Source organism: Lutra lutra, chromosome 9 (genome assembly GCF_902655055.1).
Source record: "Lutra lutra chromosome 9, mLutLut1.2, whole genome shotgun sequence".
NCBI classification, from domain to species: Eukaryota; Metazoa; Chordata; class Mammalia; order Carnivora; family Mustelidae; genus Lutra; species Lutra lutra.
In genome coordinates, this window is record NC_062286.1 from 24,615,236 (window position 1) to 24,640,721 (window position 25,486).

Consider the following 25,486-nt stretch of genomic DNA (forward strand, 5'->3'; position numbering starts at 1 on the left):
TGGAGTGAAGATGGATATAAGTGGAGACAGCAAGTTTCCAATAGGTAGGTGACTCCTACCAGGAGTTCACTGCTAAAGGAAAGGGCAGAGCAGGAGTCGTCACAAGAAGGGGAAAGCTGCATCAAGGATGACCAGGGAAATATTTTCAGAGGTGGGGAAAATTCAATAGAGGAAAAACGGAACGTGAAATGGATTCATTATGGAGTAGATTTTCTCAGAAATCACAAGTAGTGGTGACAGTAGTATTGGAAATCATAAGACCATAGCACTGGACATCACCAGTACAAGCAAAGGAAAGGGGATTCCTCATCTGCTAAGGCAGGAGAGGCTTATTTTGGTTTAGGGAATAGGTGGCAAGACAGGGAGCCATGCTCTTGTCAGATGAGAGTTTAGGGAATTTGAGGGGGATGTTCGGGTGTGTAAGACACAGAGGTGATTAATGAGAGTCTGGAATAGTTGCTGTGGAAAATGAGAAAAGGAAGCTGATAAAAACAACTGAAAGTGGTGCTGAGCTCTCTGACCTCAGGCTACAGGCCCCATCCGGCTTCCCATCACAGCCTTAAGCTCCATCTGAAGCCATGACTCACAATTGTCTGCCCTGGCCTGACGCCTCCCTACTGCCTGCAACACTTCTGTCTTTTCTGCCTCTGATCAGATCTACCTGTTAAAATCCAGCCCAGATAGATCATTTCTGGATCTCTTCAGCTGGAAGACCAGTCCCTCCAGGCTTCTACAGCATTTGAACCACACTTAAGAATCACGTAATTTGCAAATATATATCTTACGTTCTTTGGAATAAGAATCATGGGTTTGTCAGCCTGCCGTGTGTGCCTCCTTCCCTCCCCATCTCTGTCACCCTTTCTCTTTCTCTCCCTTCCAGTGCTACTGTACTGTTCAGTAAATACCCAATGACTAAATTAAGACAGATCCACTATAGCCAAATTGTATAAGAGAATTGTATAGCCAAATTGTATAACCTTCTATAGAAAGGTAGTTTGTCAGAATTCTTTACCAGGCTAATCAACTTGGAGAATGCTATTTTCTCGAGATAGTTAATTTCCCTCTCACACTAACAGCGAAGTGTGTTGTATTTGTAGGTGATCGCTCTAACGTGGTGACTCGGGTTATTTGGTGTTTAGATTATTTTTATTCTCCTGTGTTATCTCTAATGTGTCCACCACTGATCATTATGTAGCTTTTACCTTGCCTTTTCTATTGGTAAGGATGCTAATGCCATAATATACCATCCATCCAAAGATTAGGCTTCCTTTTTAAATTCCTTTTTAGTTTCTCACTCAGTGATTTACTGTACTATGCTGAAGGAACTTGGTGTACCAACTTGAGTATTTTACAGGGTTTGGCTAGGAGAGGGACAGTCACCCTAAAAACAGTAAAGAGGCAGCAATTACAGAAAATGGCAACGTTAGAGCAAAGGATGATGGAGTATGTCTGAGAATTCCTGCTTTTATGAAGCCTTGGTTCCCAGTGGTGGGCACTCATAACATTTTCATAAATTGAAGCACATTGTTATTATCACATAAAGGTCATCCTCTTTTATATTACTTCAGAAATTTTAATAATTCAGATCTTTGTATTCTGCTAACCATTTTTCCTGCCCTATAAACCAGTTCATTTTATTTTATGCTTTTATTAACTATTTGGTGTTTTTATCTAAAGTATCGGCCCATACAAATTTAAGATATAACTAAGTCAACGGATATAATCCACAATTTTTGCATATTAACTAGAAGGACATTATTGTGGCCTGTTAGAATAAAGCTCAGGATAGTTGACCCTTGAACAGCACAGGGGTTAGGGTGCCACTGTCCCCCCAGCCTGCCCCCACTCCCCTTGCATACTAAAAAAAAAAAAAAAATCCATATATAACTTTGACTTCTGAAAAACTTAACTATCTAATTGTCACTGGAAGCCTTACTAATAACGTACACAGTCAATTAATATGTGTTTTATATGCCACATATATACTATATTCTTAGAATAAAGTAAGCTAGAGAAAAGCAAATGTTTAAGAAAACCATACAGAAAATACATTTATAGTACTGTATCCAAAAAAAAAAAAAATCCATGCGTAAATGGACTTGCTCAGTTCAAACGTGCATTGTTCAAGAGTCCACTGTATTTAGATCTTAATTTGCATTACAGAGCTATATTTGGCATTATTTATTTGAGGAGTGAAACCAACAAAAGCTTCTCAGATACTTCTAATGCCTCTTTTGCCATTTGGGATTTTGAGTTTCAGATAGCAGTCATAACTCAGATTTCGTTTCTGTAAATTCTAAGATTGTGGGCTTCATTGTTTAATTGAGGTGGAATGATAGCAGTATTGGACATCACCAGTACAATCAGCAGCATCTTCCTCTGACTGCTCTTGCCCCCCACCAAGGCCAGGAAAGCATGCACTTGAATTTTTCCTTATTTTATGATCCTGGTCCACCCACTTATATCCATCTCAACCGCCTGTGCGGCCTCTGGCTAGATACTGCTAAAACATTATAGTCTTACCTCAGGGGAGGGTGGCCAAAACAGATAAAACCCTCCAGTTCTACATCTGTCAGCTGGAATTGTCCAGGGTGGGCCAATGTGTAATCACGTGAAGAGAAGAAAATACAGAAAAAAGAGGAAAAGAAATCTTGCCAAGCTAAGTGCCATCATTTTTGTGGCAGTTTCTGCCTATACTGTTAAATTTCCACTCATCTTATTTTTTAGGCTGCTACATACTGGTATATAAATATAGATCATTCGTAGTGCTTTGTTTGGAAAATTGCTCAGGATTTTAGTTTTGGTTTTCTTCCTGCTGGAATTCTTCTATAGAGATATCTGAAGATGAAAGCAAAAGGGTCATTACTAAGTCATGGCCACCTCTTCCATGAAACTTCCCAACACTTCAGCTGGAAATAGTTTTTTTAAAGATTTTATTTATGTATTTGACAGACAGAGATCGCAAGTAGTCAGAGAGGCGGGGGGTGGGGAGCAGGCTCCCCGCTGAACAGAGAACCTGATGTGGGGCTCGATCCCAGGACCCTGGGATCACGACCCGAGCTGAAAGCAGAGGCCCTAACCCACTGAGCCACCCAGGCACCCCAGAAATAGTTTTTTACCTTTCCTCAATTCCTATAGCATTTTAACTCTACTTCTGTTAAGACACTTGAGTTTATAACATACTTGTATACGTAAACCTCTTTTTTCTGTGCTACTAGCCCAGCAGTCACCCTGTGCTTGCTTCCTTTTCTCTAGCCTTCAATTCATACAGCCAACAATAGCCGTGTTGTTTTGTTGTTAATTATTCTGGTTAGCCAATTCATATCTAGAATGAGGATAAAATGTTTTGTAGGTACAGATGCCACAGGAGATCACTACTTTGTATAGTATAATATAGAGATTGGTGGCATATGACCATACTGACAGTATTCTGGAAGGTTCTTTGGATTCGTTTTAATTTTCTAGTTCATTGTCTTTATTTGGACAGTGTTCTTTTCCCAAGTAGCAGTGGTTGCTGATGCAGCTTAGGAAAAAACCTTTCTGGGGCACCTTGGCGGCTCAGTTGGTTAAGTGTCTACCTTCATCTCAGGTAGGATCCTGGAGTCCTGGGATCAAGCCCCACATTGGGCTCCCTGCTCAGTGGGAGTCTGCTTCTCTCTCTACCCCTCACCCCACTTGTGCTCTCTCTTGCTCTCTCAAATAAATAAAACAAAATCTTAAAAAAAAAAAAAACAAAACCTTTGCATGACAATTAGTCTGATTTTTTTCTGTTTTACTAGACTATAAGAAAAAGATTTTTGTGGGGGGCACCTGAGTGACTCAGTTGGTTAAGCATCTGTCTTCAGCTCAGGTCATGATCCAAGAGTCCTGAGATCAAGCCCCATGTTGGGCTCAGGCTCCCTGCTGCTCCCTCTCTCCTCTGCTCATGTTTCTCTCAAATAAATAAAATCTTTACAAAAAGAAAGAAAGAAAGAAAGATCTCGTGGGGCCCCTGAGTGGCTCAGCCAGTTAAACATCTAACTCTCGATTTTGGCTCAGGTCATGATCTCATGGTTGTGGGACAGAGTCCCTGTCAAGCTCTCTGCTCAGCCGGGGCTCCGCTTGAGATTCTTGACCCTCCCCACCCGCTCCTGAGCACTCTCTTTAAGATAAATACATCTTAAAAAAACAAACAAAAAACAAAACAAAACAAAAAAACCCTTGAGACTTCCGTGATATCCTTTGGTTCTTACTTGGTGTCCATGAACTAGGGGTTGGGAAGGGCCGAACCAACTGCTGTCCGGTTACGGAGCTAACATTGCTGCGTTTCGGAATCTCCAGGCTTCCTGACTGGACAGGAATAACAGTCAAGTTTCAGACATCAGAATGACTTCCTAATCATCAAGTTACAACCTCTGTAAAAGAAATATGGGGGAAATAAGAATCTCAGCGTCAGGGGGTTGGACCATGTTTTGGAAAACCGTCTTTGTGTTCCTCATTCTGTCTGCCTCACTGCCTTCATTAAAACACAGCCATCTCCTGACCTCATACTCTGTCCTGGAGCCCTCTCAAGTAAAAGCTGTTCCTTGTCTACCTTAGGATGTTTTCTTCACCTCTAACTTGTGTATCGTGGAGTTTTAAAAAAATTCTATTTTGAATACAGCAATTTTACTCTTCTCAGATATTAGTCAGCCTTCCGCCCTTTCGTCCCCGGCCTCAGGCCGCAGTTCACTGGAGGGAAGAGACTTAACACCGGGCTTAGCCTTCCTTCCCACCCCTGGGCCAGCCTCCCTCTCCAGTGGCCTTCCCCACACAGGCACATTGAGCTCAGTATCCTGATCTCCCCGTTATCCACGTTATCCCCGATTTTCTCTTTTGGAGCTGCTCCATCTGTGAAACACTACACACCTCATTTTCTGAGAAAACAACAGATGTTGGTGAGGACACAGAGAAAGGGGAACCCTCCTACACTATTGGTGGGAATGCAGACTGGTGTAGCCACTCTGCAAAACAGTATGGAGGTTCCTCAAAAACTTAAAAGTAGAACTACCCTATAACCCAGCAGTTGTACTAGTGGGTATTTATCCAGAGGATACATAGTGATTAGAAGGGGCACCTGCACCCCAGTGTTTATAGCAGCAATGTCCACAATAGCCAGTCTATGGAAAGAGCCCAGATGTTCAACCACAGTTGAATGGATAAAGAAGATGTGGTAGACAGACACACACACACGGGTAATATTCAAGATTTCCATTGAAATCTTGCCATTTGCAATGATGTGGATGGAACTAGGGGTTATTATGCTAAGCACAATAAGTCAGCCAGAGAAAGACAAATATATGATTTCACCCATGTGGAATTTAAGAAACAAAACATGAACATAGGGGAAGGGAAGGAAAAAATAAGATGAAAATAGAGAGGGAGGGGCGCCTGAGTGGCTCAGTGGGTTAAGCTGCTGCCTTCGGCTCAGGTCATGATCTCAGGGTCCTGGGATCGAGTCCCGCATCGGGCTCTCTGCTCAGCAGGGAGCCTGCTTCCCTCCCTCTCTCTCTGCCTGCCTCTCTGTCTACTTGTGATCTCTGTCAAATAAATAAATAAAATCTTAAAAAAAAGAAAAAAGAAAATAGAGAGGGAGGCAAACCATAAGAGACACTGAACTACAGGAAACAAGCTGAGGGTTGCTGGAGGGGAAGGGTGTTGGGTGGAGGTAACTGGGTGATGGGCATTAAGGAAGGCACTTGATGGAATAAGCACTGGGTGTTAATTCTACCCCTGAAACTAACAATATACCATATTTTAGCTAAATTGAATTTAAATTAAAAATTTTTAAAACCCCACTTCATTTTCTGGCCACAAGTTGTTATATTATAACCATCTGGAAGTTACTGCCCCCGTAGCTGTTCTCATTAAGATCCCCTTTCATTTAATGCCATTATTTTCTATCCCCCATTCATAGCTACAACTACAAGACTTCTGAGATCTCTTCTGATTCTAAGATTTGATGATTTCTGAGATTTTAGGAGTCTTCAGTTCTCTTTGTTTATAGGACTTCTAGTTAGTTTATAGTTATTTAAACATGGTAGTGTTTAAAAAAAAAAGTAGAGACTACAGAGTGCAGCGTCCCTCTCCTGCAGTTACTGTAATTTCAAAGAGATTATTTTTAGTAACTGTATTTGTTGTTGTAAAGTTTCTCAGAAATGGAAAACACACTAGAGAAACTTTAAATAGAAGCTAACTGAACTGAATTTAAAAATTCTAAGATCTGAAGATAGAGACTTTGATGTATTAAGTTATCTTTTGAAGTTCTGAAGTCCGAAAAGTCCTCTTGTAATATTATAAGGTTTTTATATCTATGAAAATAAGTTTATAGCCTAATTTAATTTTTCAAAGAGGATCAAATGACAATGTAAGAGAAAATGGAAACTAAGTGTGATAAAAGAGTTCAGCAAAACTTGAATAGTTTAGAATTTCCTCTCTTCCTAAGAACATAGTATGAAGAACTGCATTGTTTGTGATAAACTTTTTTTTTTTTAAACCACTCTCCCTTTAGACAAACCGTTGGACTCTATTAGAAATGGAGCAATTTGATTTTTACCCAAGAGCAGGGCTTAAAAGATAACTGGCTAATCTTTATGGCATTGTAGTCCTTCTAAATACGTCAGAGTCTTTTTACCCTAAGGATGCAGATGAGAGCCTATTACTAAATACCAACATCCTGTCCTGTAGCCCCTCCCGCCGGCTGCTGAACCCCAGCATTTCTCTCCAGGTGTTTCTCAACAATAATTCCAAATATTTCTTTTGGAAGTCTGGAAGTTGCTTGACCAGGTCATCTCATGGCTGACAAGAGCCATGGATACAGCTTCTGTGCCTAGAGCTCCTGAACCTGACCGCTCAGCAAGGGCCACATGTCCCTGTGCTCCCTCAGATCTGACTGAAGGCCCTCCTGGAAAGAGTTCCCTCAGCTTTTAGTTAGCATCTTCTCTCCCCGTAGGACTCATACCTAATCCTTGGGGGAAGACACCTTGCCCTCCCTTTCTGCACCATCTTTAGCAGTTTCTGCCCCTGAGGCTGGGCCCCAAGCATCCCTGCAGAGTCCTCTTGGCACTGCCATGCTCATAAACGGAGGTGCAAGGGGCAGGGGAGTGGAGGGCAAGTCCTATTGGAGACTTTGCTAGAGCTCCTGGGAGCCTGACAACTCAGGGTTCTGAGACTTCAGACTCTCCCCTAACCTTTTAATCCCCCAATCCCTATTTTGTCCAGCTGTAGCAAATTAATGCAACACCCAGAGCAGTCAAGTCAAATAATCTTTCCTTTCCAGTATGAATTACTACAAACTTGGTAGTTAAACAAGATTTTGGTGAACAGTACGTTTTGTAAATACTGCAGGTTGGTTATTTGGCAAATTGATCCTTAGCAAAGTGGCCTGCTTTGCAGTGCATCAAATATTAAATCTCAAGTTCACTTGGGACTTCCTACTGCCATATCTCTTTCATGACCGTGGACTTCAGAACCTTTTTAAATAGTATGCAATGTCTTCCAATTGAAATGTTGTTCCACATTTAGTTTTATTGAGAACAAAATGTTGTCATCTCTCTGGGGTTTATAATCAGTGTTTGCAACCCAGTTATAGTAGTTCTTCCAGGGTACAGAGTTAGGCTACTCCGCAGCACAACTGGAGGCTGGGCTCGTTTTCACTTATTTTTAATTGGTCAAACTGAGAAAAGGGTGATAGTTGGAATGTGTGTTCATCCTGAGTTTGAAGAGTAAAGGAGGGGTACCAGGTGAAGGAGAAAAAGTAGAGAAAAGGCACAGTGTATTACCATCTACTCAAGATTTAAATTTGGCTTACAATTGAGTAAGAATGTATTTTCCTCCTGTTCACCTAATTCCTAAATTATATAACTACCAATGTCTGTTCTTTAAGCTAGTATTAGAGCAAATCAAATTTGTATATTAACACTGCCCCCCCCCAAAAAACCCCACAAAGCGATAAAACAAAACACAGCTGTGTATATCCATATGTAGATACAACTGTAAACAAAAAGCTATTTTAGATAGACACATATCTACACACATTTGTGGGTTTTGTTTTGTTTTGTTTTTTTAATTGCAACCTTATTAAAGCATCCAATGGTGAGGGATGACCTTTCACCCAGTAATTTTGTAGTTCCCTTTGGGTCTGCTGCTGCTCTTCCAAGCTTTCATGTCCCTTTTGTTATTTTTGGCAAATATTTAGTAGGGCCAGGATTCTTTGTGTTCATTCAGCGTTTGAAAAGGGTCCCTTATAATAAAACTCAGCATCTGAGAGGCAATTCAAACTAAGTTTTCTACCTTCTGTATGGTGTTTTCAATTTTATTTTATTGAATTGTTTGTTTTGAAACAGAGGTGATAATTATGTTTCCTCATGAGCAAGAGTTCAAAGACATCTGCCTTCAGTGCTGCCCTTCTGGTGCATTTGATTTCACTTACATAATTGTTCTACTCTTAGACTTTAGAGAAGATTTTTGGAACCTGCTGTGTCCGTAAGAATTCTGGATCCTTCTATGTAGGGAAGGCCAAAGTCCATATAACTCCTAGGGATTCTAGAACTTTTGGAGGTGAAGATGTGCCTTAAAATATCACTTAAAAATAGCTTTTTGCTAGCTCTTTGAACTCCATTATTGACCTTATAATACTATAATTAGGGCTTTTGAGAGATTGCTTTTCAAAGAGGAAAAAAGATAGTTGCTTAGTTTAGATGAAGCAACTTTATAGGTGGCAAGGAAATCACTTAGTCTCTAAAAAGAAGTGAAGAATGCATTAGAAAGAAGGAGAGATTTGATTTGCCCTACCAAGAGGCAATAAACCTGGTTCTGTTGTGTGTTTTGTTTGTTTTGTTTTTACCTACTCTTACGTCAGGGTGGGCCTCATTTATATTCTGGGAGTGATAAGGCATGACTCACACAGAGGAGGGAAATTAATAGGCAAATTACAAATTTTCTTTGTAACGGAAACTTGACATTAAAACAGATCATCTTGGGTTTTACTATTTGGAATTCAGTAAGAGTTCCAGGAGCTAATTATATAGCAGCAGGTAGTGACATGGAAATAAATATACATAGAAAACTCAGACACTCAAGCATGCAAAAGGGCCAGGTCAATTTATTTTTACACAAATAAAACAAGATTCGAAGACGCCAAATAATATATTGAAACAAGAAAAAAAAAATAGTACTAATAAACCAGCAAGGATATGCCTCCCCAAGGCTAATTAATGTGCCATCCATTACTTGTCTAGCCATCAGCAGTGGAATACACAGTATGATTTGTAACATCAAAGCATGCTGTGATGTTAGAGGTTTAATGTGCTAAAATTTTGCCCTCCTTTCAGTCCTTTAACTTAGAGGTAAAATTGGATAGTTAATACACAGTTTACTTGGCATTTGTTAATCAGCACATGAAAGCATGCTACTGAGAATTTAGGGCATTGTAAAAACAATTTGTATAACTGAAATGTATTGATTACAACCACAGGAGAAAAACATGTTACTTTCCAAACTAGAGTGTGATGATCAATTGGCCAAACTTCCCCATCACATCTGTAAAATAAGGATACCTGCCTTTTGGGCTTATTATCAGGAATAAATGTCATAATCTATGTGAAAAGCTTCTCTCAGTACCTGGACCATGCTTGGTGTTCCATAAATACATCATCATAATTATTACTAATTACCCGTTCAAGTACAGATTCAGCTGCTGAGCTTTGAGTTTAGCATTGAAGTTAAGAAGTAGAATATTTGTGTTGCATCCTTTAAGGTCAACAAATGGAAGTCCTTGTGGAACTATTTTTACCACATGAAGTAATATATTCCTTCAGTTTTTAAATTTAGGTTATCATTGTCTACAAATGTTGAAAACAAATGTTTTATAATTCATGTGTTTTGCTTGGAATGTTATGGTAACTGATAGAAGAAATAATCCTACAAAAATTTCATTAAGCACCTGCTATAACCAGGCCCTGAAACTATAATAGTAAAACGTAGACTTGTTTTCCCTAATAGCTTAAAGCCCACAAACTATTAAGGGAAACAAACATGTGAGCAATTAATAATACTGTATACCATTTCACCTTTTTTTTGGCCTGAAATACTCCCTGTAGTCTAGAGGTTAATACCTATACACCATGAAAATGGGACTTGGCTGCTGCCCTTCTTAGAAATTTCCCTGCTATACCCCCTCCACCATAGTTACTCATTCCTTTCTTTGAATGTCTCTGTAGCTCATATGTTCTTACATCAGTAGGATGGTAATTTGTTTATTTCCATGCCTATCTCTTTTACTGGACTGTTATCATGAGAGTTATCATTTATCTCCATGATCCCAGCTCCTGGCACAACGCTTAGCATCTATCAAGCACTCCATAAATGTGGATGAATGGATACGGTCTACTCTTCTTCCCCTCTTCCAATCCCTCTCCCATATTCCACCATGCACCTTGATGGAACATCAAAAAAATGAACCAAAACCCATTCGTAGAAAGGAATATTAAATAATGAAGTTGATTGATAAGAACATTTTTCTTTCCTAGCTTAATAGTTGTATTCATGTATGGTGAAGCCCTATTAATGTGACTTTCTCAATTCAGAATGAATTATGTTGTTTATAGAACAGGTCTGAAATAAATCACTTATTTCATGTATGATGGAGGAGGTTGCCAAGCAGAGAACAGTGTGAATAAAACTGCTGGATGATTGTTTAATCCATTTCAGACATTTTAATAGTACTCATTTGATTATATTCAGTTACTGCATTGATTACAATGATAATAAGAGTTGCCTCTTTGTTTAAGTACATCCAATAGAAACTATCATATGCCAGCCTGATACTTGCAGTTTCCTTTAACAAAATAGACTTGGAGCAACAAAAAAATGCCATTTTTGAAGTCTGAACCAGAAAATAGTTCCTTATCTTCCCAGTTAATCCAAAATAAAGAGATTTTGAACTCTTATCCTTGATGTTGAGTGGTTATAGAATAAATGCTTAGTTGAAGGACTTTCATAATTTAAAGTCAAATCCAGTAGATCCGTATATTCTGACATATGGATCATTAATTCTGTATATCCCTTCAATATTCAGTATTTACAATGAAATTAACCACCAATGAATGCTTAATCTATAAGGATTTTAGTAGATATATATCATTAAACTGTTACTATTCAATAATCATTCTCAACACTTGAAAGTCCACTTTTTGGGAGATGCAGCTAGATGATAAGATAACCCTACGATTCCTTTAAGCAGAAAGAATTACATTTACTACTTATTGCTCATTTTTGTTTTAATGTTGCCCTTTCTATGATTCTAAAAATATACCACTCCAAAATATTTTAAGGTAAGGTTCAAGTCTCTAGGAAATTTTTCCTGGTCAGCTATATTTGTTATTTGAAAATTATGGTTATTTGACAATACTAAAATGATGTGTGTTTTTATATGGCAGAGTTGGACTAGACTAAGAAAAAAATCAATAAAGCTGGAATCTATTTTGGATCTCCTGGGCTTCTGTTGATGTTATTTAACTGCGTAGTAGTCTCTCTGCCTGCCCATCCACTTTGCTATCTTCTTGAACTCTTACAGCTCCTATAATAGCTAAGAGATCCATTGCCATTTCCAGTAGTTTTAAATTATTTAAGGCAAAATGCAGTTAGTCTAAAGCTTAAAAACTATCAAGAGAATATTATACTGAAACTTCAGTGAATTAGTCACATTCAAGAAAATAATTCTTCTGTGCTTGGTAAATTGTTCATTTTAATTATTGGCAGAATAAATGAATTAGAACTTAACCTCACTTTTTAAAAAGAGTGACCCCGACTAGCTAATAAGGAATTGGGCATTCGACTTAAATCTTAGTATTAAGTCTGCAGAGTCCATGTGAAAATTTTTTCAAAATCTGGCAAAATGGTGTATCGACCTTATATTTACCTGGGATTGATCCTGGCATCTATCTAGTTATAGAGTGGGAAATTTTGCTTGAATCTAATTTCAAGGAAATATACCAGTCCATTCCTCTCATGTAGTATTTCACTCAGGCCGGACTTTTAATCAGTAGGCTGGGCAATGATGTAAATGTTCAGGTCTCAATTTTGAAGTCATTCTATGGCTTCTTAATCAACTTAGTTTTCTTCTTTCTCTTGCCTAAGGAATAAGCCCCACTAAGAAGCTCCCGCCATAGTAGGTTCTTGGTGATTTTTCACTCACTCCACTTACATGCTGAAGACATTTCTCTGACATTTTAGAAGACAACTTCCTGTGAGTTTCATCAGAATGTGTAAAATTTTAATTCTAAAGTTTTTATAATTCTGTGACTCTCCATTTTATTCACCACACGTACTCATTTTCAAAACAACTTACATAAGAAATGTAATACAGGTTTTATATTTTGATGAAATTTTCATAGTTTCACACTGGTGTCTTTAGGACTTGGAATTCAGGAGTACAGAAGAGGCCTGATGCTTTTCATTATAAGCCTTACTGTACTATTTGATATTTTAATCTATGTATATATGTTATTCTAATAAACATTAAGGGAAAATAATCAAAACTTTCATAAACTTGTTCTTGCCAGAATACACTTTTTTCCCCTCTGTATTCAGATAGTCCTGCAGATTCACCTAGCTGGTTTTGCTCCAACATTTTATTATGACAGATTTCAAACATGCACAATTCCAGAAAAGTTTACAGTGAACATCCGTATGGCGCCATCAAGACGCTGCCCCAAACACCTCCCTCTGCTTGATCACATGTGTTAGGTAATCTTATAGACACTTGGTTAGTTGAGTGTAATCACTGATCAGTGCTCTTTTATGAATTCCTTTTTTTGGCTTACTTTTTTCCTTGATTTGATCAGGCTGTACTGCTGTTTCATTTAGCCTTATTTACTAATTTCCTTTGATCATGTGTGTATGTGTGGGTGAATGCACGCATTCACCAGAGTTCCCACCAAAGTGGCCAATTATTTCTCCTGGATCAACCGTCACGTGGGAAGGTCTCTTGCTTCTCAGCACAGTATATAAAACTGTGATCTCTCCTTTTCTTTCTACTCTTGTCTCAGGAATTTTATTTTAATTGAAATGAAACAGTATATAATTAATGCTTCCCTTGGGGGAAAAAAGCAATGAAGCAAATTTTGCTGGATATTTTAAAATTTGCCTACAAAGTTTATACTATATAGGAATCTTGTTATATAATCCTCAAATATTTTAATCAAGCATAAAAGAAACATTATATAATCTATATTTCCTTCATAAATCATGAACCTAAAGGCTGTCATCTTGATTATGCTAGTTTTCAGAATTGACTGCCTATAGATTTTATTGGTTTGCCTTTGATCTTTTGTCCTTTTTTATGTTTCTTCAGTTTTATTCATTGCCTTTTTTAAAAAATAAGAGGTTTACTATGTTCCTTTTATTCTCCGAAACTTAGAGAATCAGTTTTCTTTGTGTTGTCTAGTATACACCCATTTGTTATCCCAGAATTTCTTCGATCTTTTACCTATTTCCTTTCTAGACACTGTTCTGTGTGATACTTTATTACTGGTGTATAACAGCCCTCTGACCTTTCCCCTTCTTGTCAGCTTTCCCATTCCTTTTCTTTCTCTCAGGCCTACCTTATTTCTGGTTTTTATAATAGACCCAGAAGGTTTCTTTTCTCAAGCTTCAGCCATTCCTTCAAATCACGAATATATTGAGTAATTATGTACCAGGACTATCTTGAGCCACAAAGATGCTGCCACCCTATCTCCCTGCTCTGCTCAGCTTGGATTCTCAGTGTGTCCTGAATATACTATGTCCTTTCCCACCCAGAACATTTGCCCTTGTTTGCAGTGCCATTCTGATACCGTCTACCCCATTTCATTCTTCATCAGCATCCACAAGGACCTAGCTAGTTTGAGCTTTCGCTGACCTTAAGAGGTACATTTAAAAATAATACGTTAGGGACGCCTGGGTGGCTCAGTTGGTTAAGCGGCTGCCTTCGGCTCAGGTCATGATCCCAGCGTCCTGGGATCGAGTCCCACATCGGGCTCCTTGCTCGGCGGGGAGCCTGCTTCTCCCTCTGCCTCTGCCTGCCATTCTGTCTGCCTGTGCTCATGCGCTCTCTCTCTCTCTCTAACAAATAAATAAATAAAATCTTAAAAAAAAATATAATACGTTAGAAAGGCTCATTTATTTACATCAAAGTGATAGTTATACCAGAGGTTTCACATAGATCTGCATAATTTTCCAGAAGGGGACCTGAATTCTCGGATTCTGAGTTTGAATATGGTATGCTATCACTTTTCAAATATTTTTACTATGTGCCAAGAGCTGTTATGTTTCTGGGTGACTTTTCAACACTTAATTGCTCTGTGAGTGAAGATCATTGTTGAAGTGGTAAAACAAGCAAAGAGGAACGCCAGCTTTGCTTCAGTATATTATTTCTTTGGGCTAAAGACCAATACGACCAAGATTGTGGGTTTAATCCCATGTAGGCTAGTTAATTCCCGCAAGCAAATACGTTTCAGTATTCACATGAATAGGACTAGTCTAGCACAGACCTATTAATCATGAGCAGTGGTGCAAGCATATCCCAAAGTTAGCCGATGCAGAATTTTTATATTTTATATAAATAAAAGTTTATATATATAATACATTTTAATGAAGCATTTATTTGGGTTGTTTTTTTTTTAATGCAGTGGCAGAGACATAACAACATGTTACAAATGTTACGTATAAGTGCTTTGTAAATAGTACAATTCACTTGATGTTTAAAGTGATCATTTAACTATATAAATTTTTTTAAATGCAGGAGAAAGCAATAGCATGAGGCTGAGAACAAGACAAATTTGGGCCTACACCAGCAGTGGCCTGTTAGGGTGACTAGAAGTGATGGGGACAGGAGGCACCTGGCAGGCCTCTCTTTAGGTCAAGGGGACTGGTTGGTTGTCATCCACCCAGCTTCTTTCTCAAAAGGATTTCCCATGCTAGGCTGTGGTAGTTAGAGTTCATCAAACAGATTAGTGGATGACCTGTAGGGCTTTGGCCAGGAAGTAATGAGCTGATAAGTGTGCTCTAGAGAGATCATCCTTGCAGCTGTGTTAATAGTGCAGCAGAGCAGACTGCTGAGCCTGGGAGACCCCGGACACTTTCTGGTACCATAGATCTTATTGGACCTTACCAACAGCTTGGAAAATTCCCTTCAGAAGAGTCTAGAGTTCACTCCTTCTGCAGGCAGCCAGGTCTGAAACATTTTAACTCCGACAGTTAAAGAGAGCCTTGAGAAGTTATGTCATAAAGCCAGCCTTTGGTAAAATAAAGAGCTGAGATTTGACTCAGAGGGCATCGCCTACTGTTTCTGCACTCCACATCCTTGACGGAGATCCTGCCGTCCCTTCGGCCATCTGAGGCTTCTACCTGGACACATGTACCGTGGATCGTTCTGCCCTCTGGACTTGTCCAAAAGAATCAGTTCTGTCTCTTCAAAAGTTTTTCAGACTAGTTCATCTAACCACCTATTCCTTCTAAAAGCCTGTCTTTTTGGTCCTATGTATTATTATACACTTTCAGTAACAGAGGGCTCTTTTATTTTAATGCTCTGAAATAAAAGAGTGGTGCAAAGTTTAAGCATCATGGCTGTCGACCCGGGAACTTTGACACCTGTTGGTACTTGAGTGGTGCTCTTCCAGCTGTACTCGCGCAGAGTAAGGTCAGCCCTGGTTTCCCATCTCTTGTCTTTAGATTGATCACAAAATTTAGAGAAAGATGAGGTTTCTAGAAATAGAGACTGTCCTTCTTTCTTTCAGAGACAGTCAAACATAATAATTGAGAGCATTTCAGTAAGGAAAGAATTGGGTGAGAATTGCAATTTCATATCTTCCTAGCCGTGTGACTCTGGTGATTTGCTTAACATTTCATTGGTAAATGAGGATAATAAAGCTTTACCTAACATTTAATGTGCTGCCTCAATAAAATAAAATATATTTAAGAAGCTTAACGTTAATATATCATGCAAACTACAGAAGAAGCAAAGTGCGTAAGAAATAGTACTTGGCACAGACTAATCACTCCAAAGATTGTTTCCTGAATGTTGCAGTCTTTGCCACAGGAAATTATCAAAGAAATTATTTGAGAATTGATCCCGAATTTTTTAAACGTGACGGTCTAGATGGAGAGAGCCCAGTGAGTACACAATACAATGAAAAGAAAAAGACCTACCACAAAACATAATCATAGTATTAAATTTCAGAACACTTGCAATAAAACAAAGATCCTATAAGCTTCCAAAGGAGAGAAATTGGGATGGTATCATGATGTCCAAAGCAACACTGGTGGAAAAAGTGGAGGAAGCCTTCAATTTTTTATTGAAGAAAAATGGTTTCCTAAGAATTCTGATATATCTAAATCCTCAACCAAGTGTGAAAATAGAAGGATCATTTTTGAACATTCAAGATCTCAAAATTTACCTATCATGCACCTTTTTTAGGGGGCTACTGAAGGAGGTGTTCCAACAAGTAAAGTAAAAAAGATGAAGATAGTGGGTTTGGGAAACCAGGCAAATAGTATAGGAAGGGGTTCTCCTGGATGAAGGCTGTGCAACAGGCCTTGTGGGCTGTACTCCTGATCAGAGCAGGGTCCACATGGAAGGTACCAGGAAGAACATCTCCAGTAAGATGAAACTGCTAGATAGTCTGATGTGTATGAATGTTCTGGAAAGAGATTTGTGTTTCTAGCTGAGTTTGGGAATAAACTAGTGTCAGGTTTCTAAAAGAGTAAGCAAAGAGAAAAATGAAGACATTATTAAACTCCAGGGAAAATGATTAGTAGTGCAAGAAAGAAACGTAATAGCCACTAACAACTACACTGAATCTCTGTCTCGTTATATAAAGACTAAATACTAACCTTACCAAAAATGATGATTAACTATATTGGGGCCATGGAGGGAGTTATGGGGAGAAAATGCTATGATAGCAAAATTCCTATTTTCCTAGTAAGAAGTTGATAACAGTAAGACTGAAAGAAAAAATGTCATTGTAGGCATTTAGCCATATGAAGGTAAACCTGAGGAAGAAAAGCTTAAAATGTTGGAAATGCCTATCTTTGGAGAGTGACATTACATATTAGAGGCATCAGGCAGGTGATTGCTTCCTGTGTTGATTAGAAGCCACAGCAGACATAACTAATACTCATCAGGGCAGTCTTCTCTCTTCTTGGGCAAATGGAAGCATATAGATGTCTGAGCACCCTCTGGCTAGTCAGGGCTATATGACCAGCCCTGGCCTAGACAGAGCACTGTGACAGCATGACCCTTCAGCTCCTTCTTCCCAGGCCCCAGCAACCTGGAGGGGACAAGGACAGACTGGAATATATCCAGTAGTCCGGAAATCTTTCCTATGTTTTTTATAACTATGACTTCTTAGAGAAGACTAAGAGAAGATTTGGCAGACTTTTCCATAGAGGGCCAGATAGTAAATATGAATTCATTGCAGTGCAAGTGAAGAAGTTGCGTGTGTGTTTCAGTAAAACTTTTATTTATGGACACTGAAATTTGAATTTCATATAGCTTTCATGTGCCATAAAATATGGTGGTTTTTTTTCAGCCATTTAAAAATTGGGAAAACCATTCTTACTAGCCTACAGGCTACACAAACAGGTGGAATTGGCTGGCTTACTTTAAATATTCAAAGGATTATTATGCACGAAGTCTAACAGTATCACAACTGTTGTTTTTCATAGGACAAAACCGAAACTAAAGAGTGGGAGTCCCAGGGGCATCAGTTTCAGCCTCAAATTTCCCTGCATAATGAGAGCATATCTACAAATTAGAGCTGCCTGCAGTGAAAAAGCCTGCTTCGGGGTGTCTCTGTGCTTGAAATGTTCATACAGAGGTGGGAGGTTGCATTAGAGGACTGCTCAGCTCCATTTTCATTCTTTCATTTTGTAGCCCTATAACACAAGTTAGAGAAATCATTCTGATAAAACTGTTCTAATGTTTTCCAAAGTATAGTCACTTCCCATGGGTTTGAGGACAGTTCTTAGAAAAAGTTATATCTGTGTGTATGTGTGTATGTGTGTGTTCTTAAGTATTTTAAATTAAGCACTTGTGGTGCCAAGGTTTGCAGAGACTACTTGCTAGCCTAAACATGTTTGCACACAGCAGTATTTTCTAATTTAAATTCAATCATAATCTCCAAACAGCTCTACCCTAGACTAGCGGAAGGTATAAACTTCATTTTCATCTCATTAGACCACCTGGAAGCTGCAATCAGTGAGTAGTCTTGACGTCAATAGTCTGTCTGCTTCATTAAAATGTTAATTTCATGGCTTTAATTCCCTTTGTAAAATGTACCACTGCAGGACTCTATATGCAGATTTATTCTAAAGTAGACCAATTTACATGTCGCATTTTAGTATATTTATTTCTCCAGATTTCTCAGTGTATTGCTATTCTTAGGAATTGCTTTGGCTTCTAAAAAGTGTTCAAATATCTACAATATTTAGATGTTTAAGACCATTTCAGCCTAGCAAAATTTATTTTAAAATAATTCTGAAAGCTGTTTTCTTTATCAGTGACATAATTCCTACTTTTATGAGTGAAATATACATCCCTTTTTTCCCCGATAGTTCTGAAGCTCCACCTTTACTTTTTTTAAAGATTTATTTATTTGGGGTGGGGGAGGAGCAGAGGGAGAAGGAGAGAGAGTCCCAAACAGACTCCAGGCTGAGCACAGAGCCTGACCCAAGTTCACAACCTGAGCCAAAACCAGAAGTCACTTAGTTTACAGACTGCCAGCTAGGTGCCCCAAAGCTTCACCTTTAGAGAGAAAAGGTACAGTAGTGGTTTTAGTACAGTAGTGGTTTTAGTGAATGATGAGAATGAATCTAGATAGTTTCTGAAATTAATGAACAAAATCTTTTATGTCATGTGAAGTCCTCTAAATTATTTTTTATGTTTTGAAAGTGCCAATTTAAATACCATGTTCACATTTGGTCAGAATCTTGAATTCTAAATGATTTCATGCCAAAGGAGATTAGTCAAAGGAGATAACCTAGGGGCCCCTGGCTGACTCAGTCAGCTGGGTATCTGCCTTCAGGTCAGGTTGTGATTCCGGGGTCCTGGGATTGAGCCCCTCATCAGGCTCCCTGCTCAGCAAACTGTCTGCTTCTCCCTCTTTTTGCCTCTCCCCTCTTCATTTGTGCACTCGCTCTCGCTCTCTCGAATGAATAAATTTTTTAGAAAATCTTAAGGAAAAAAAAAAGAAAGAAAACCTAGAATCCACTGCTGCCCTGACACAAACTAAGGATCTCCCAATCAGTGCCCCTAAACCAGTTACAGCCTAGACCTTCAGAGTATGTTGGACCTTTCTTTCACCTACCTGCCAATACCTTTACGTCTTGCTGATTTTCCTCCTAACAGTTTTATCCTTTTAGGTCTCTTTTGCTGTTTTCTTTTCCTTTGCTGGTCTCCAGTGGAAAAACCATCCACTGAAGTTATGTCCGCTTCAGCTCTTCTCTCATTATAGTATCTCCCATAGAATATACCTCCATGCTTGTGACTGCCACCATTATCTGTTTGCTAACTATTTCCAAATTTACACCTCTGGCTAAACGGTCTCCTGGGTCTGACTTCCCTGTGTCTCCAGTAAGTGGATTGGATAATTTTTATTTAGATATGTCGCTATCACCTCAAACTCCTTACTTTGGTCCCATCTTCTTCATTTCTGTCAGCAGTGCCACCATTCTTATAGCCTCTCAAGCTAGAAGTGTTCTAGGAGGTGGCCCACAAAGATTTAATGTAGAAAACCAAACACTAGTTCATCTTCTCCTTTTGATGAATGCCAAAAATGTGTCTTGTTGAAGGCCAGTTGAATGGAATTAAGTCCTTCTTAGCCCAACCATACCTATGATCATCTGTTCCATTAATAATGACCCAGTGAGATTATAGTTAGCCCTCAGGTGTCTCCAACTTCGCCATGGCCACCATGCAGACATGGTGCTTGTCATTAGGCATGGAGGATAGGGATTTATTTTGATCAAGAGTTTTCAAGTTTTCAAGTTTTTCAAGTTTTACTAAAAATGGCCCAAATTCCTGGAGGGTCCTGAAATCACACTGTCCTCAAGCATTGCAGGATGAAGGGTGACCCCAGTCATCAGTCCAGAGCTGTTGGCTACTTATTGGCTATAAACAGATCTCCCCTAGTTACTTTCTAAAGTAAGAGTTTAGCAAGTGACATTCCCCTCTGTGTTTCTTGGATGAGTGGCTCATGCAACTCTTTTCTCAGGTACATGACTAAGGATCAAATACAACTGGGTTTATAATTCAGATGCAGTAAGAAAAGTGAGTATAATCAGTTTTTTGGTCCATCTGCTGTCATTATCAGTAATTGTCCCAGATGACTGGGACATCCAGGTCATGAATTTAAAGCCACTATTTTAAGATATAATTTAACTTCTTTCATTTTATACTTCAGTGAAAATGAAGTTAAGACTGAGACAATATTTTAAGCCAATTATAACAGTTATCCACTCATTCAACAAATATTTATTGAATGTCTGTAATGAGATAACATTGCCCTAAGTGATATCTGACATCTAAAGGCATTCAAATATGCAGACATTACTCTTGAGGAATTTCTGACTAGTTGGTAAGTTTAAAAAAAAAAAAAAAAACTATGAGATTAAATGTTTCCTGCTTCTTTAGGACCCAGTGATGAATTCCTATGCTCTGTGACAATTTTGGAAGTCTCCTGTGTTAATTCTCACTTAGGTGTGTTTATAGTGGTGGAGAGCTGATTGGAGGGACACCTTTTTTTTTCCTTAAGATTTTTTCAGTTTTTTTACATGTATATGCCATTTGGCAAGTTGGCATTTATTTCTATTTTGTTCAGTTAGCCAGCTTATAGTAGTACATCAGTAATTTTTGATGTAGTGTTCAACGATTCATTAGTTATGTATAACAACCAAGGCTCATCACCACATGTGTCCTTAATACCCATCACCTGGTCACCCCACCCCTTCACCTCCCTTGCTTCTCCAACCCTCCGTTTAGTTCCAAGTCCAGAGTCTCTCATGGTTTGTCTCCCTCCCTGATTTCTTCCCAGTCAGTTTTTGCTCCCTTCCCCTATGGTCCTCTGCGCTATTCCTTATGTTCCACATACGAGTGAAACCATACGATAATTGTCTTTGTCTGCTTGACTTATTTCACCTAGCATAATCCCCTCCAGTTGTTAAGGCAAATGGTGGGTATTCATCCCTTCTGATGGCTGAGTAATATTCCATTGTGTATATATGCCACATTTCTTTAGCCAGTCATCTATTGAAGGGCTACTTTTTTTTTAAGATTTTATTTATTTATTTGACAGAGATCACAAGTAGGCAGAGAGGCAGGCAGAGAGAGAGAGAGAGGAGGAGGAAGCAGGCTCCCCACTGAGCAGAGAGCCTGATGCGGGACTCGATCCCAGGACCTTGAGATCACAACCCAAGCTGAAGGCAGAGGCTTAACCCACTGAGCCACCCAGGCGCCCGTAAGCCATTCTAAACACTAATAGCATCAGGAATGATGTTTTCTTAGCCCCTCCCCACCCTAGAACAGGGACAGCTTAGTTTGACTTTGAAATGAATTTTGGCCTTGCAACTTAGGGCAGGACCCCCCCCTACACACACACACACACACACACGGTGAGCCTCTAAAAGCTGCACCCACAGGACTGTATGAGGCAAAGAGCCTTACAATGACTGAACTGTTTTTCTCGACTGACAGATATATCAGAGCCCAAGTTTAGCCTTCATTTTAAATGTGCAAGCTAGTGCTTCTGAGTGACTCTTACTGACCGTACTTCTGCTCTCCAGTTGGTTTGTCTAACTTTCGCAGGTCGGCAACAGTTTTGTGCCTACACATCTGAAAGGTATAGAAAGGTGTGGAGGCTACATCTGGGAGGGTCTTAGAGTGAGTCAGGTCAGAGAGACCTGAAGTCATACTGTGACACTAGCTGAGCCAGCTGTCACAGAACTACAGGAAAGTAGTGCTGTTGCTAGGTCTGCAGAGAGAAAAGGAAATGTTGGCCCAAGAGTCACGGATTTTCATGAGAAAGATGGATGGTAATAGCACCATAAAGATAAAACTGTAGACTGGGAAAATGAACCACAAGAGAATATTCATTTATATAGTCACCCTCCTCACTTATAAACTTGTAGTTTTCTTTGTCAGGCTGGAGGGAAAAGATAATACGAATAAACCTCCTTTTAGTAAAGTAAGTAAAAATTTACTCCAAGCAAAGTAAATTCACTGAAATAAAAGCTAACTCTGGTTCACCCTAGGAATGTGATAGACCGTACCATTTCTCACTTTATTACAGGTCCGTGAAGGAAGCATTTAAAAACTTACATGTGAGCCCATTATTCTTTCAAGTTGAATTAGGTATTCATAATCATACCTAGAAGAGTAATGGAAAACTTGGCTATTTCAGTACTGCATGCAAGAAAGCATTACCATAGCCCTGTCCTTTTCCATTAGACACATTCTCAATTAGAACAGTGTGTTTTTTCTGCTGTGGGTAAATGTTGCTTAATTGATGTTTTGTTTGTAATAGGTTTCAGAAATGGAAAGAATTTCAGTTATATTTGCTATGTAATAAAATTAAGATATTTAAGTTTGTCTAAAGGACAAGGACTTTTGCTGCCAAACTTAACATTTTAAGAGACTTTTTAAAAGATAATGTAAAGACCAATTGTATTCCTTCAGATTTTAAAACCTGTGCTTATTGAGAATACCAAAATACAATTTAGGGGCCTTCACTCTGGTCCTTTTATGCAGTGGAAAGCTCTAATTACACCTGGGAGGCAGGAAACCTAGCTTCTAGATGTAATTTTTTAAGTTTTTTGTTTATTTGAGAGAGACATTGAGCGAGAACATGAGTGGGGATAGGGGCAGAGGAAGAGGGAGAAGCAGATTCCCCTCTGAGCAGGGAGCCCAACACAGAACTCAGTCCTACAACCCTGGGATCAGGACCTGAGCTGAAAGCAGATGCTTAACCGACTGAGCCATCCAGGCGCCCCTAAATTTAGTTCTTTTTAAAAGTTTACTTAATCTAAGCCAACTCTAAGCCTTTTTAAAAGTTTACTTAATCTCTCACATCTTCTGTTTACCAAACTGACAATGAGAAATTCTCAGCTGTCTCCCAATATTAGACTCTTAACCCCAACCCCGGGGCTTTAGAATCAGACTGACCTAGGTTAGAACCATCATCTTGTTCCTTACTGGCTTTGTAACCTTGGACAAATTAGTCGGGTAACCTGGTCTCAAGATCCACTTCATGGCGTTATTATGACTGTTGAATAATACGGGAAAGTACCCAGCATACCACTTGGCATTCAGTAGGGTTTTTGTTTTTTGTTTTAAAGTCTTTGTAATACAGAGGAACTGTTTTTCTCACAGGTATTTGAATGAAGAGTATGTTCAAAGCAATGTGGAGAATACAAAGATGAGAAAGACATTCAGCCTGACCTTATGGAGTAGATTGCCTGATCTGAGACCTCTGGTTTTGAATAAACCCTTAGTATAAACTAGAAGAATGCGTAGTGGCGGTGAGAGAAGGCCTCATAAAGAAAGAGCTGTGGGGTTTAGAGAAGGAGGACAATATAATATATACAATATCATGAAATCCCAGAGATGAGAGGATGTGGGGAAATGAAGCAGGGTCTTTGAATGTTGTGATTATTAACACAGACCATGGCAGTGTGTAAGAGGTGGATGTTGCCTATCCTGAGTTGTAACGGCTTTATTGAAAAGATAATGGATCCTGACATGATTCACTGAGAAGAGCACATCATCACTTCTGAAGTATTTCATGCTGAAAAGCATACCTTCGATTTAGTCACAAGGAAACATCAGACAAACCAAACTGAGCCATAGTCCACAGAATAACTACCAACATCGGTTCCAGAATTGGATCCTCAGGCAGAAGAACAATAGTGGAACAGTGGGCAAAACTTGAATAAAATTTGACCTCTAGATTACCTAACGGTAAAGTCTCAAAATTTTGCTTAATTGTATTACGGTTGTAGAGGATGTTAACATATAGAAGGTGTATAAGGTCAGGTTCACTGGAAGTCTTTTTAGTATTTCACAATATCTTTTATAAGCTTGAAATTACTTCAAAATAAAAAAAAAAAGAAAAGAAAGATAATGGACCCTTGTAGTATAAATCCTTTGCAGATTCGCATAGCTCAAGTAAAGATCTGTTTTAGATTTATACAGGAGGATTAAGAGAAGCTGAGCAGTCACAGCAAAGCTGTTCCTAAAGTAAAAAAAATTTTTTGACAGGTTTCATTTGACCCACAACCAGAAAATAAAATGATACACATAAAAACCAAAGAGATCTGAATAATCGTGTTCTCAGAATTTGTAGTATTCCAGTTCAGAACAGGTTTTACCGACCAAGACAAACCATCCCCTCCTCCCCATCCCATGATGTGTATTAAAATTAGAGCATTCCATGGCAGTGAGGCTTGACCTTTTAAATTCTACTTCAAAAATGTTTTGCTATTATTTAATTGGTAGAGTAGCTGGTTTAAAGATTTGGGGGTGGTGTTATTTTAAAGGGCCAGATTTGTATTTTCTAGTATTTGTTAAGTGTTTAAGATTTGTATTACTTAATGAAGACCTCAGGTTCAGATGATTCATATTCCGTTTATGAGGATAATATTGGTCTTGGGCAAAGCTTCTCTTTTGTTGTAATTTATTCCACTTTATCCCTGTACCCTACTCCCATTTCTTCTTCATTCACTCCATAGGCAATCATCCTGGTATATTTAATTTGTACCTTTTGCTTCTAAATGTTCCTGTAACTTTGTTTTAGGTTCCTACATTTTTAAGGATACTTCTAAATTTCTGTTTATTTTTTTCACTTAGCATTTTGCTTTTAAAACACATGCATGTTGCTATATGTGTGTCGAATCCTTGGCCGCCTCCTCCATGGCATGCCCTTTGCACATCTTATTTCCGAGAATCCCAAAGACGTGCCCCCAGGGAGCCCCCAGTTCTCACCATACAAGAGGACTGCAGTATCTTACAAAGGCTCTCTTAGATGCCCCTGTGGGGATTTCTTTAGGAACAGATGCCTAGGAGTGGAATTGGCTGAGTCCTAGGACTTTGAGACTTTAATTCGGCTAGCTCCAGATTGCTCTCCAACTTGATGGGTTCCTGCCCTCTGAACTCCATCTGGCCAGCTCTGTGAGCGTGCCGGTCTGCTCTGAGTCCTGCAGACATTTGGTTTTACTCAGCTTTCTCTTTTTTGACGGTCGAATATGTGTAAAGCGGGTATCCTGTTGTTTGATTTGCTTTTATTGGATTTTCATGTGCCTATTATGTTTCTGGGTTTCCTCTTCTAGGTTTATAACTCCTGTTTTTAGATTACCATAGTGATTTACTGATTTGTACCTAATATGTTCTAGATATTAATCCCATGTTCAGTTAAGACACTGCAAATATGTTTTCCAG

General features: G+C 38.9%; 1 protein-coding gene across 3 annotated transcripts in view; it reads left to right on the top strand.

Moving 5' to 3' along the window:
* The window catches only part of LCLAT1 (lysocardiolipin acyltransferase 1), a 190,513-nt gene that overhangs the window by 135,446 nt on the left and 29,581 nt on the right, over positions 1–25,486 (top strand). The gene's annotated exons all lie outside the window — the stretch shown is intronic.